This window comes from Phacochoerus africanus, chromosome 10 (assembly GCF_016906955.1).
Source record: "Phacochoerus africanus isolate WHEZ1 chromosome 10, ROS_Pafr_v1, whole genome shotgun sequence".
NCBI lineage: Eukaryota > Metazoa > Chordata > Mammalia > Artiodactyla > Suidae > Phacochoerus > Phacochoerus africanus.
The window spans coordinates 135487770-135501220 of NC_062553.1; the positions used below are offsets into that span (position 1 = coordinate 135487770).

General features: G+C 43.5%; 1 protein-coding gene across 46 annotated transcripts in view; it reads left to right on the top strand.

The window, feature by feature from the left end:
- The first annotated feature begins 1853 nt into the window (after positions 1–1853).
- Positions 1854–13451, top strand: part of SEC31A (SEC31 homolog A, COPII coat complex component) — a 63215-nt gene continuing 51617 nt past the window's right edge. For 27 of the 46 annotated variants that reach the window (XM_047799062.1, XM_047799065.1, XM_047799066.1 and 24 more), the window contains exon 1: positions 1854–1991. The gene's annotated coding sequence lies outside the window, so the exon portion shown is untranslated. Of the gene's footprint in view, positions 1992–2186; positions 2311–13451 lie in introns of those variants that run through there. The other 19 variants (XM_047799061.1, XM_047799068.1, XM_047799072.1 and 16 more) reach the window with 2 other exon arrangements.

Here is a 13451-nt window from a genome sequence, read left to right on the forward strand (position 1 = left end):
AATCCATTTGTAGACAAAATCCTGTCTAATAGAATAAGGGTTGGCAACATTTACCTTTAAGAGCCATATAGTAAAAATATTTTACCCTTTACAGGCCACGTGGTCTGTGTAGCAACTATTCAGCTTTGCTCTTGTGGCACAAAACAGCCATGGACAATAACAAACCATCAAGCATGGCTGTTCCAATAAAACTTTATGGACACAAAAATTTGAATTTCACATAATTTTCCCTTGAAACTTTTTTTTGCCATTCTTAGCTGGCAGGGCCTACAAAAGGGGGTGGGGTGTGGAGGTTTGTAGTTGAATTTCTGCCATAGGAACATGTAGCTGAACTGTAAGATTGTATTAAATGATACCAAAATAACCTCTGCTTGCATCATCGAGTTTTGGGAATGTAGCTGAACTGTAAGATTGTATTAAATGATACCAAAATAACCTCTGCTTGCATCATCGAGTTTTGGGAAAGTTGTTTGTGTAAACCCTTTTTCCATACCATTGCACACTTTCAGGTAGTTGAGGGGGAGGGGATGGGGAAGTGGAAGTTCAATGTTCTCGTCCGACTCAGATGATGGTCCCACTTTTAAGTTGGAGATTTTTATCGGATCTTTAGGTCCTTTCAGCGATCGGTAAAAATGGAAGGCTTTTTAGCAATTAGCTACTGTATCCTAAGCCTCTTGAAGTCTACTTCAGCCTTACAGAACTAAATTTGCTTTTTAAGTGGAACTGGAAGTGTAAGACGCTAAAAGGGTGTAGTGTGTACAAAAATGTGCCTGCTCCTTTAGGAGTGTTTGCCGTTTACGTGTGCAAGAAAGAAACATTATTTCCAGTGAAGGCGTTTAGAAGAAAAGACAATTGACTGGTGTAATGGGAAGAGAACTGTCCCCGTTCAGGTACTTTTAACAAGTGATAACCCTCTGGCTTTATTCACTGTGAAACAACTACTCCCTAAACTAGAAACAACGTCCAGGCAACGCACTCCTTAGATGCCAGGCTCTGGTGAAACTAGTAAAATTACATACAGAGACTGAGGGCAAATACTAAAAGATCTTAACTAGTACCCCAGCATACTAACCTGGAATACCTTATTTACTCCACTAGGAATAACAGATCAAGAATGTCCCCAACAGGGAGTTCCCCTGGTGGCTCAACGGGTTAACCCGACAGTGTCCGAGAGGATTCGAGTTAGATCCCTGGCCCCGCTAGGCGGGTTAAGGATCCAGCGTTGCTGTGGCGTCGTAGGCCGGGAGTTGCAGTTCCGACTAGACTCCTAGTCCCAGGAACTGCCATATCCCGGAGGTTTGGCTGTAAAAAGAAAACCAAGTATGTCCACCATAGCCTTTGGGTATGACCAGAGCCTCTGGTTTTAAAGAAATTCTCAGTAAGCAACGTCGTAGAAGTAAGCAGCTGGTTCATTCAGATCACAGTTCCTGCAAGGAGGCCCTAGCAGCCCGGTTTTCGGTGGTTGGTCGCGGGGGCAGTGTCGCCGGGGCTGCTGACGTCCCAGGTCCAGTGCTACGTGGCGTTCCTGCAGGCCGCCGCCGTCCTTCCGCCAGACAGCTCCTCCCAACAGGCCTTTTCTTCTTCGTTTGGGCTGGCCACCGCAGGGCGCCCCGCAGAGCTGGGTCCTTGAGCCTCCGAAGGAAACGTACGTCCGGGGAGAGCAGACGGCCCTCTGCCGACTAGCCGCCGTTCCCGGAAGTAACCCGGCGGGCCCCGCGCCGCGGTGGGCGGGGCGAGGCGTCGCTCCCGGAAGTGCCCGGGCTGGCTGCGCGCCGCGGTGGGCGGGGCGAGGCGCCGCTCCCGGAAGTGCCCGGGCTGGCTGAGCGCCGCTCCCGGAAGCGCTGGCCAGCCGGCTGGGCGGGGCTGCGGCTGCCACGTTGGAGCGGAACGTGGAGGTGGCCCTGGCCGGGAGGAGGGGCGGCGGCGAATGCTGGGAGAGCCGGAGCGGCGCCGCGGTAACGCAGGAGCCCGTCGCCGGGGGTCCCCGCCAGGTCTGTCCTCCTTTCCCCTCCTGTCCTCTTTGCGGGCCTTCGGGGAGAGCCCGGGCCGAAGCTGGGGTCCCGGTCTGGGTCTCCGCTGGTCCCCGCCAGCCTGCGGCCCGGTCTCTGGTGGCGGCGCGCCCGGGCTTCGTTTCGGGCCCGGCGGGACAACGCCTGGCGTCACCGCTGCTTCGGGGATCGCGCAGGTCCGCATCCGCCGACGTTTCCTCCGCGGAGCAGGAGCGCCTCTGAGGCTTGCGACCTGGTGTCCTGCCGGGGCCGTAGCTGGCGTCTGGGCTTAGGAGACCTTCAGAGCATTGCGCACAAAGAGGTGCGGTCCCCAAGGGCGAGGGACGGAAACAGTCCTCAGGATCGCTTTAGTTTGGTTGGGATTTTTTGTTAGTATTTGTACTGTTGCCTGATTTAAAGGTTCGTAGTCTGCTGTCATTTAGCCAGAATTGGATTCTTTTAACGGCGGTGGTCACCAGGCGCAGCCTATCCCTCGAAGCAAGTTTCGTTAAGTATGTTTTTGCTAATAAGTTTGCACTGTAAGAGGTTAAATTACGAGGCAGGTGTAAAAATATTGCCTGGGTTTGCGGGCATTAGAACATTTCTGTGAGCTCAAGGAACTGGTTGTAGCTAGGTCTTTCTGAACTTGCAGTGATGGAGTCTGTGACAAATCCTTCCTGTCTTTTCTAACCACGGAAAACTGACATTTGATTGATCTGTAGGTAACTATTACTCTCGTTAATCAATAATGAGAGCCTCGCCCTTGTCTCACACTATCTCCTGTTCTCTGTACATTCGGATTGTTCTAGAGTTTGGCTCAAGTGTACTTAGTTTTTCTTAGGGGTTCTTCTGTGCGCCTGGTTTCTACTGCTCCTTAATTACAGCTCTGGGAAAGCTTTATAGACAATAAGAACTTTTGGATAACTTGAAGTGATTTTGTAATTGTGAATTTATGTTATACACATCTGAGTTTATTTAGGAATTGGGAGATTTGGAATGAATTTAAAATTATACTGCTTAATTTTATGTAAGCGAGGTCTTTTCTGAAACTGATAACATCAGAACAGAAAGAAATTTGTAAACTATAAAGAGCAGTCATTCTTAATTGGGATTCCACTCCATTTGAGGGTCTGATGAAAGCATGGGATCATATTTGTAGAAAAATGCACATACACACACATACAGGATTTTCTGTGTAATTTCATGAGGTTTACAAATCTCAAATTAAAGACACTTCTAAGGTGATATTAAGTTGACTTTTACCTTGTTTTTAGAAATGTTGCCATTCATAAGTACATTAATTTCAGCTCTGAAAATTTTGTTTATTGGACTGCAGGTAAGTATGACACCTTTTAGTTCAGTGACCATTGCAATAGTTGCTTCTTTGATTTGGTTTTGGTTGAGATGAACCTAGAGCATCCATAACATTAAATAAATCCTCTGGAACAAATGTGCTCACCTGTAATGAGATATTTTGCCCACCCAAGATGGAATTTTTACTAAAGACAGATGCAGCTAGGGATTGTGTTCCTGCTTTGGGAGGATCAAAGTTCTCAATTCTGTTACCTCTTTCATTTTTTATTTTCTGAAGTTCAGGTCAGCTTTATATGTAATATTGTAAGGTTGGTGTTTTTTAGAGAATGGTACTATTGAGTTTTAGTGTTGCTTTACAACTTAGCATTTAGGAAGTGGAGAAAGAAAAAAGTTTCCACGTAGCTGCACACAATTGCTCTGGAGAGAGACTTGGATGAATAAATCAAAGCTGTAGTCTGCAACATAAAACTTCTTTAATAGATGTATTCTTATGAAGATTCCTTCCGGTAAACATTTTCAATTGTGACTTTTGTATCAGCTGCCATTTACCAGCATTTATTTACTGTGTGCCAGGCACTGTTGTAAGTGCTCCGTGAACTCTCACAACCACCCTGTGGTGTAGATACTAAAAAGTTATTTGGCCAAGTGGGTAGCCAAGAGACACCTAGACAGGACATGCCTGAAGTCAGAGGTGGGCTGTGGTGGAGCTGGATCCAAACTGCGAATGTCAGCCCTAGTCTGCGTGCTTCTAATTGCCGCGCGGTAGATGCCATCTTGAGGGTAGCCTGTGCGAACAAGCCATTGTCCTTGTCATCTTCTTTCAGTGTTTTCAGGATGACTCTGTTCTGTGTAAAACAGTCGTGAAGGAGACACATCGACATGGTGTGAATTCTTATCATATATAATATTGAAAAAAATTACACAGTTTTTAAAGCAAGTGTCACTTGGAAAATACACATAGTTTAATTTGACGTCATATTTTCAAGAAAATTACTTCAAACTAAATGATCATTTCTGAAAGGAGGAAATACACATGCATCCAGAGGAAGCTGTGATTCCATAGTATTCCAGATCGTTTTAATTATAACAGATAAATTGTGGTATTCTTTTTTTTTTTTTTGTCTTTTTGCCATTTCTTGGGCCGCTCCTGCGGCATACGGAGGTTCCCAGGCTAGGGGTCGAATCGGCGCTGTAGCCACCCGCCAGAGCCACAGCAACGCTGGATCCGAGCCGCATCTGCAACCTACACCACAGCTCATGGCAACGCCGGATCGTTAACCCACTGAGCAAGGGCAGGGACCGAACCCACAACCTCATGGTTCCTAGTCGGATTCGTTAACCACTGTGCCACGACGGGAACTCCAAATTGTGGTATTCTTATTTAATTAGTTCAGGCCATCTAATGTAGTTCTATGCCATTATTGTATAGTGATTTTTTTTTTTTTTTTTTTAGACAGTGGTATTGAAGCCTTATCTTTAGTACAGGTTAGGAAGTGAAACTGCTTCTGGTGGAACACTGGGTACTAGGGCCAAGAAATAGATTTTATAATGCTTTGAATTCCCACCTAACCATTTTATGTTCTTGTGAACTTGTCTCTTTTTCTTTCAGTAAATGTTACAGATTAACTATGTGTTTATGAGTTAGGTAGCCCTGGTTGTACCTTTGCTCATAGAGATACTGTAATTCTATTCTACTGGATTTTTTTAAAATATGTATGTGTAGCTATTTTGCTTTCACTTTTAGAAATTATTCTAAAGGCATTTTATAAAACCTCTTGCCCCCAGCAATACTTTCTCCTTTTTTTTTCATTTTTGGCCGCCCCAAGGCATATGGAGCTCCCTGGCCAGGGATCAGATCCAAACCAAAGTTATGACTTAAGCTGCAGCTACTACAATGCTGGATCCTTGACCCACTGTGCCGGGCAGAATCGAACCCATGTCCCAGCGCTCCCAGGACACCTCAGATCCGTTGCACCACAGCAAGTGCTCCTCCCCTATTTTTTTAAAGAAGAAAAGATGCTTTAAACAGTAAAACTTTTAAAATTGAATGTTTTACTTGAATTTGGTCTTTCTAGCTCATCAGTCTATTTCTGTTCCCCTAAATGTACACATTTAAAATCAGTCAACAAAACTTTTTGTGTCCCTCACAGTGTGTAAGCAGTTTTGAGTCCAAAAAGGGTAAAAGTTGTAACACTTGACGGAAAAAAAGACACTGTTTGTTGAGTTGAGACACAATGACAGAAAAGTTGGTAAAACAAGCAGTGGAAAATAGGTAAACAATATCTATTAAAAGAATTGTTTCTGGAGTTCCTGTCATGGTGCAGTGGAAACGCATCCGCCTAGGAACCATGAGGTTGCGGGTTCAATCCCTGGCCTTGCTCAGTGGGTTAAGGATCTGGTGTTGCCCTGAACTGTGGTATGGGTCACAGACACGGCTCGGATCCCACATTGCTGTGGTTGTGGTGTAGACCGAGAGCTGTAGCTCCGGTTAGACCCCTAGCCTGGGAATCGCCATATGCCTCGCTCGGGTGCAGCCCTAAAAAGACAAAAAAAGTTATAAAGTTTTGTTAGGATAGAATAAGACACTTTATTATAAGATGCTTGAAGTATGGTACAAATATAAACAGTTAAGAGATTTTTTAGATGAGTGTGGACTGGATCAGTAGTGCAGGTTTCTAGGAGCTGGGACTTGAACTTCTTGTTAAAGACAATTGACTGAAAGGAAAAAGAGGCATTTAATACAAAGAAATTAGGCCTCTTTTTCACTTCTTAGAAGACTGAGCTTTTTTTCCCCTATAATGATCTTAGCAAAATAGATGTGTGATTTTCTTGATTAATCTCATAATATTAATCTTTAAGGTAATTAGCATATTAAAACACTTTTAACCTGTGTGTTTGGCTCTCTGTAAAATATATTACCTCATTTAAACCTCACGACATCCCAGAGTTTTCCCGTTGTGGCCCAGCTGAAATGAATCCAACTAGGAACCATGAGGTTGTGGGTTTGATCCCTGGCCTTGCTCAGTGGGTTAAGGATCTGGCGTTGCCCTGAACTGTGGTGTGGGTCACAGACACGGCTCGGATCCCATGTTGCTGTGGCTGTGGTGTAGACCGGCAGCTGTAGCTCCGGTTAGACCCCTAGCCTGGGAATCGCCATATGCCACGGGTGCAGCCCTAAAAAGCAAAAAACCCCAAAACTAAAAACCTCACAACATGGCATGAGGTAGTAGTCACTTATCCCCATTTTGCAAATGTAGGAACCAGGGCTCAGAGACGTTAAACAGTGTGTCCAGGGCATCAGAGGTAGTGCAGTCGGTATTCAGATGGAGAGTGGACTCCAGAGGTCCCGCTTCTAACTACGATTCAACCTCCTGATCACTTTTGCCTAACCTAGCACTGTTTCTAAAATACATTTTTCTTATCATTTCATCATGGATTGTAGTTTCTTTGCCATTACTTATTTCTCCTGTATATTAACATCTTTTCTATGATTAAAATAGAATACTTGGGAGTTCCCTTTGTGGCTCAGCAGGTTAAGGACCTAGGGTTGTCTCTGTGAGAATGAGGGTTCCATCCCGGCCTTGCTCAGTGGGTTAAGGATCTGGCGTTGCCGTGAGCTGTGACGTAGGTTGCAGATGCGGCTCACATCTGGTGTTGCAGTGGCTGTGGTGTAGACTGCAGCTGCAGCTCCAGTTTGACCCCTGGCTGGTGAAATTCTGTGGGTCACAGGTGCGGCTGTAAGAAGAAAAGAAATATTGAATACTTGAACTTATTTCTTTTTTGTTTGTTTTTTAAATAGAGTTTCATCACAATCTTAATTTGATCCTTGTAGTAACTTGTAGTAACAAATAAGAGCTTGAACTCTGGAACTGAACTTGTGAGTTCAGATCTTGGCACTGACCCTTGCTAGCATGTACAAATTATTTGATCTTTCTGTGCCTTCATTTTGTTAACCGTAAAATGTTCTTCAGTTATATATACAGTTTGAACATGTAAGACTTGAGGCGTATTTTTAGTCTGAGGAAACCATTAGAGGATGAACTTCATCCCCTAGAGATGAGTAAGGAAACTGGCAAGTAGAACGTTGAGTTTATTTAACTATAGACGTGAGACTAAAACAAAAGTGAGAATAAGGAAGGAAGAAAATAGTACATATGTGTTAAGTACCTGATGATGTAAGAATAAGTTTTAAAACTCTAGAGAACGGAGGAGTAGGAAGAAAATCGGAGGTAGAATAAGTTTGTGGATTGCTTCATCTCTCATGGCCAGGAGTCAAAGGACATCGTTTAAAGCTGACAGATCAGTGAGCGGAAGTTGTGAGTGTGTTTAACAGTACAAAGGTAAGCACTGAGGAGGATGCTCCTAATGGCCGTACTGGGCGATGCAGGAGAGGCAGTAAGTTGTACGAGATAATTTTGTTGGAGTTTGGAGTAGTTAACAGTGTCAAGGAACAGAGTTCAGGGTGTTACATGAATTTTTTTTTCTTTTCTTTTTTTTTTTTTTTAGGACTGCACCCATGGCGTATGGAAGTTCCCTGGGTGGGGGTCGAATTGGAGCTACAGCTGCCAGCCTACACCACAGCCACAGCAACGCCAGATCCGAGCCACGTCTGAGATCTGTACCACAGCTCATGGCAACACCAGATCCTTAACCCACTGAGAGAGGCCAGGGATCAAACCCACATCCTCATGGACACTAGTCAGATTCGTTTCTGCTGCACTACAACAGGAACTCCTGAAATTATTTAAAATTGTAGTTATAAAAGTAGAATCAGAAGCATATAGTAGACAAAAATACTAATCGCTCTAATTATTAGAAAAATTAGAAATGCACAGAAAGAGAATAGACAACAGTGAAACATACTTTTAAAATTATAAAACCAAAGATAGCAAAATATGATGGAAATGAAAGCCACCATATCTCATATCAGTAAATTTTATATGACCTTATTAGCTCATCTGTTGAAAAGATTTTCAGATTGGACCACCAAGCAAAATCTGTTTTTTTCCATGGTTTTCAAATAGCCAGTGAAAACAAAATGGTTCAGAAGTTGAAAAGGTAAAAGAACACATATAAAAGCAAACAAAAAGAAAGCTAGGGTAATGATCTCAATATGAGACAAAGCAGAATTCAAGCCCAAAGGTATTATTTAAGATGAAAAATACTCCATAAAACTAAAAATGTGTATTTGACAGTGAGCATTTAACATGATGAATATCTGTCTACCTATGGATGAAATATGCAAATATGTAACTGTGTTAAATAAGAGAGTAACTTTCATAAAGCAGGTTTCAGGAGATACCAAGAGAAATCGGCCCAGGTGCAGTAGTAGCGGGATACTTTTTGTTTGTTTGTTTTTGATGCACTCATAGCATATGGAAGTTCCCAGGCCAGGGGTGCAATCTGAGTGCAGCTGTGATCTGCGCTGCAGCTGCAGCAACACCACATCCTTAACCCACTGCACCAGGTGGGGGGATCGGGGATTGAACCCACACTGCCACAGAGACAACAGCAGAGCCTTAACCTGCCAGATCCTCCACTTGCTGAACATAGAGAGAACGCCCTAGCAGGGTTCTTTCAGTGAATTGTTCTTGCTCCAGGATAGATAACATGGGGTAGAAAGGGGGGGTTGGGGAGGGTGTAGAAACCTAAACAGCTAAGTCTATAGGGTAGGCTTGATGAGTATATATTGAGCTCTGAAAACATAGCACATAGCACCCCTTTTTTTTGTCTCATGGAAGATTCACACAAACTCCTATACCGGCCCCCAAAGAAAGCTACGCTATGTTTCATAGAGAGGAAATAGTACAGAAAAACACAATTCAGTAAAAATAAAGACTTCTCCACTTGACTATTAAATCCAGACAATGCTTGAGTCAGTGGAGACACACGTGGAAATGGTAAACCATGTAGGTGGCCACCACGAAGACGCTGGGAATGTCCGGGGCCCCCCAGGCCGTGCTCAGGGAAGATCTACAACCTGAAGAGGTAATAAAGATGCCCGTTGAGCAGTTAACACAGACTTAAAAAAGAACTAAGTAAACGAAAAGAAAGGAGGAAGGAATTCATAAAACTAGAAGCAGAAACTAATGAATTTGAAAATAAACAGTGGAACTAATAAATCAATCCAGAAGTACTCAGTAGAACAGGCAAGTCACTAGCTAAGCTAATTTTTAAAAGGAGGGTAGTGTGAACCTGCCAAGCAAGGACTAATAAATGAGCATAAACAGCAAAAATTAAAAGAGTTACAAGGCTTGAGAGTTCCCATCGTGGCTCAGTGGTTAAGGAACCTGGCTGGCATCCATGAGGACATGGGTTCGATCCCTGGCCTTGCTCAGTGGGTTAAGGATCCGGCGTTGCCGTGAGCTGTGGTGTGGGTTGCAGACACGGCTCGGATCCCAGGTTGCCGTGGCTGTGGTGTAGGCCAGCGGCTACAGCTCCGATTCGACCCCTCGCCTGGGAACCTCCATAAGCTGCGGGAGCGGCCCCAGAAAAGACCAAAACAAAAATCATGCTCAGTGGTGGTACAGTAGGCCTTCCCGCTAAAGAAAAGAACAAGACAGAAGATGTCACTATTACCGTTACTGTTTAGTGTGCTACTTCCAGGACTGCCAGCTTGTACAAGAGAAGGAGATCAGGGGAATGACACTTTCAGTGAGGACGGAACTGTCACTGTAGCCACAGTGACGTGTGTGTGTGTATGTGGAAAGCCCAGCAGAATCTACTGGAATGCTGCTCCAAAAAGAGAGTTTAGTGAGATAGCAGGATTAAAAATTAGAATAAAGAAATCATCAGCCTTCATATAACAATAAGAACATAGACATTGTAATGGAAGAAGAAAAAAGCCACATTTACAGACAAACCAAACGATAAAGTCCAGGACTAAGCAAACCCAGTATGTCAGAACGTTTCAAACAACACTGAAAGATAAAAAAGAAAGCTTGAGGAGTTCCCAGAATAAGCACCTGACATAGTCTCCATCAGGATGCAGGTTCAATCCCAGGCTTTGCTCAGTGGGTTAAGGATCCAGTGTGGCTGTGGCATAGGCCAGCAGCTGCAGTTGTGATTTGACCCTGAGCCCAGAAACTTCCATATGCCACAGAAGCAGCCATAAAAAGAAAAAGGGGTTGGGGGGGAAGAAAGTTTAAGTCAAAAGACACCATATTTTTAGAGTTCCTTCTGTGGTGCAGTGGGTTAAGAATCACACTGCAGTGGCTCAGGTCACCGCAGAGGTGCAGGTTTGATCCCCAGCCTGGCACAGTGGGTTAGAAGATCTGGTGTTTCTGCAGCTGCAGCTTCGGTTGCAACTGTGGCTGCGATTAAATCCCTGGGCTGGGAACCTTCATATGCTGGGAATGCAGCCATAGGAAGGAAAAAAAAAGATGGCAAGATTCAACATCGTGTCCATTCTTGATCAGAAGATTCTCCCTAAGTTAATTTATTAATATGGTACAGATTGAGTAAAGATACTGAACAGCATTCTGTTTTTTTCTGGAATTAGACAAAAACTATTCTAAAGTTTATGCGTAAAGCTAAAACGGAAAAAAAAAGTTGATGCAGTAGTAGCAAGGAAAATGGGGTGGGGGTGTGAGGGGTAGGGTGGGATGGGGCCGCAGTGGATAATGGTTATTGAAATCATGCTCATAAAGCCTCGTGAGTAGTGGTGTGCCTGTCATGTAAATAAACAGATGGACCTAAGGAAAGGTAATCCCCAAGTAAATCTAAGTAACATACTGGAATATAAATCCTAACCTACGTCCCAATATGTATAAGAATATAAACCTAAATATAGGAAATGAGTACACGATAAAGGTGATACCTAAAATGAGTAAGAAAGACTTTTCAGCTAATGGCTTTGGACTAATAAGAAAAAAAATAAACTTCAAACATGCATTGCATACCAGGATACTTTTCAAGCGAGTCAAGATTTAAATGAAAGGAATAAAACATAAGTGAATTTGCCAGAAGAAAACTGTCAGTGAATGCCTTCGTAACTTTGGCGTGTAGAAGATCTTTTATAACTAATCAAAGTTCAGAAAGCTTTTTTTTTTTTTTTAATGGCTATACCCGCAGCATATAGAAATTCCTGGACCAGGGATTGAATGTGAGCTGCAGCTGCGACCTACACCGCAGCTGTGGCCATGCCAGATCCTTTTAACCCAGTGCACCGCATGGGGGATCGAACCCACACCACCACAGCAACTTGAACCACTGCAGTCAGATTCTTAACCCACTGTGTCAGTGGGAACCTCTCATTTTTTAAATGATACATTTGACTATAAAATAAAATTCACAGTATATCCATACCATGGAATATTTTTCAGCACTAAAAAAAAAATGAGCCATCAAGTCACAAAAAGACATTGAGTTACCTTAAATGTCTATTGCAAAGTGAAAGAAGGCAGTCTGAAAGGGCCACGTATGTATCTATACTTAGTGACATTTTGGAAAAGGCAAAACTGTGGAAACAGCAAAATCATCAGTGGTTGCCAGGGAGGGAGGGAAGGGGACAGAGGAAGAGAGAGATGAACTGGTGAAGCACGGAGAGTTTTTAGGGCAGGGAAGTTTCTGAATGATGCTAAAGCAGTAGATATGTATCATTGTACATTTGTCAAAACCGAAAGGATGTACAACACAGCGTGTGACCCCTAGCGGAAACAGTGGACTCGGGTGGATAAGGATGTGGCAGTATCCACTCCTAACTGCAACAGATACGCCCCTGCAGCGCAGGGTGCTGATGGTGAGGGAGGCTGCATCTGGGGAGTCAGGCACTTCCACTCACATTTTCTCTGAACTGAAAACTATTCGCATGGAATCTGTTTGTTTTTTTTAATCAAAATTTTGTGACGGGTAAAAAAATAAGATCAAAAGGCAGTGTCTGACAGCCTAATAGAAAAATGGGCAAATGATATAGACAGGAATCGACAGAAAAGGTGACAGAGGAAGAACTATGGATGGCCCGTAACCATACCAAAAAGATGTTCAGCATTATTTATAGTAGGAGAAATGCAAATTAGAACTACGTGGAGCTCATATTTTCCCCCTGTCCTGCTGGGAAAAATTGAAAAGTGTCTCTCTGGAAGGTCCAAGGCAGCAGCTGTTCATGTATTATTCTCGGGGTGTGAGGATGTATGGTTGTCATGGAGAGCAGCTTGGCAATAGCCATCAAAATTAAAATTACAGGAGTTCCCGTTGTGGGTCAGTGGTTAATGAATCCAACTGGGAACCATGAGGTTGCGGGTTCGATCCCTGGCCTTGCTCAGTGGGTTAAGGATCCAGCGTTGCTGTGAGCTGTGGTGTGGGTCGCAGACGAGGCTCTGATCCTGCGTGGCTGTGGCTCTGGCGTAGGCTGGCGGCTACAGCTCCGATTAGACTCCTAGCCTGGGAACCTCCATGTGCCGCGGGAGTGGCCCTAGAAAAGACAGAAAGACAAAAAAAAAAAATTAAAATTGCATTTTTTCTTTTTAGGCTGCACGCACAGCATATGAAGTTCCAGGGCCAGGGATCGAACCGAGCTGGAGCTTCAGCCTCTGCCACGGCTGCAGCAGTTCTGGGTTGTTAATCCACAGGGACAAGTTGGATCATTAAACCACTGCACCGCAGTGGGAACTCCAAAATTACGTTTATCCTTAAACTCAGTAGTTTTTCTTCTGGAAATTTATTGCTTTCCTTGCCATGAACAAAATAACATTTATATGTGGCCATTTATTTCAGCATTGTTTGTAAAAATAGCAAAAGATGAGGTTTTCATCAGTGGCAGACTAAGTAATTATATTATGGGACATCTTACAGTGGAAGTCTGCCATGTGAATGCATTTATATAAAATTACAAAGGGTTTTTTCAAAGCTGTAGCACAGTATCTCCTGAGTTTTTCTACCAAAGTAACTTTAACAGAGATTATATAAAATGGTGGCATGTGGGATTATAGCTTGGAGTGACCGTTTTAAAAAAAATTTCTTCCTCTTTAAAATCTGTGAATTTACTGTATTCTCCTCTGTGTTAGTCTGTTTTCATTTAAAATTAATTTTTCAAACTTTTGCTATCATTGAGGAATCCTGTTCCAGGAAGATGTACCTTTTTATCACATGCCTTCTCTTACCCTTGATATGCTGCTACCCATATTGTCTTATCTGAGAAGCTTATTGTGT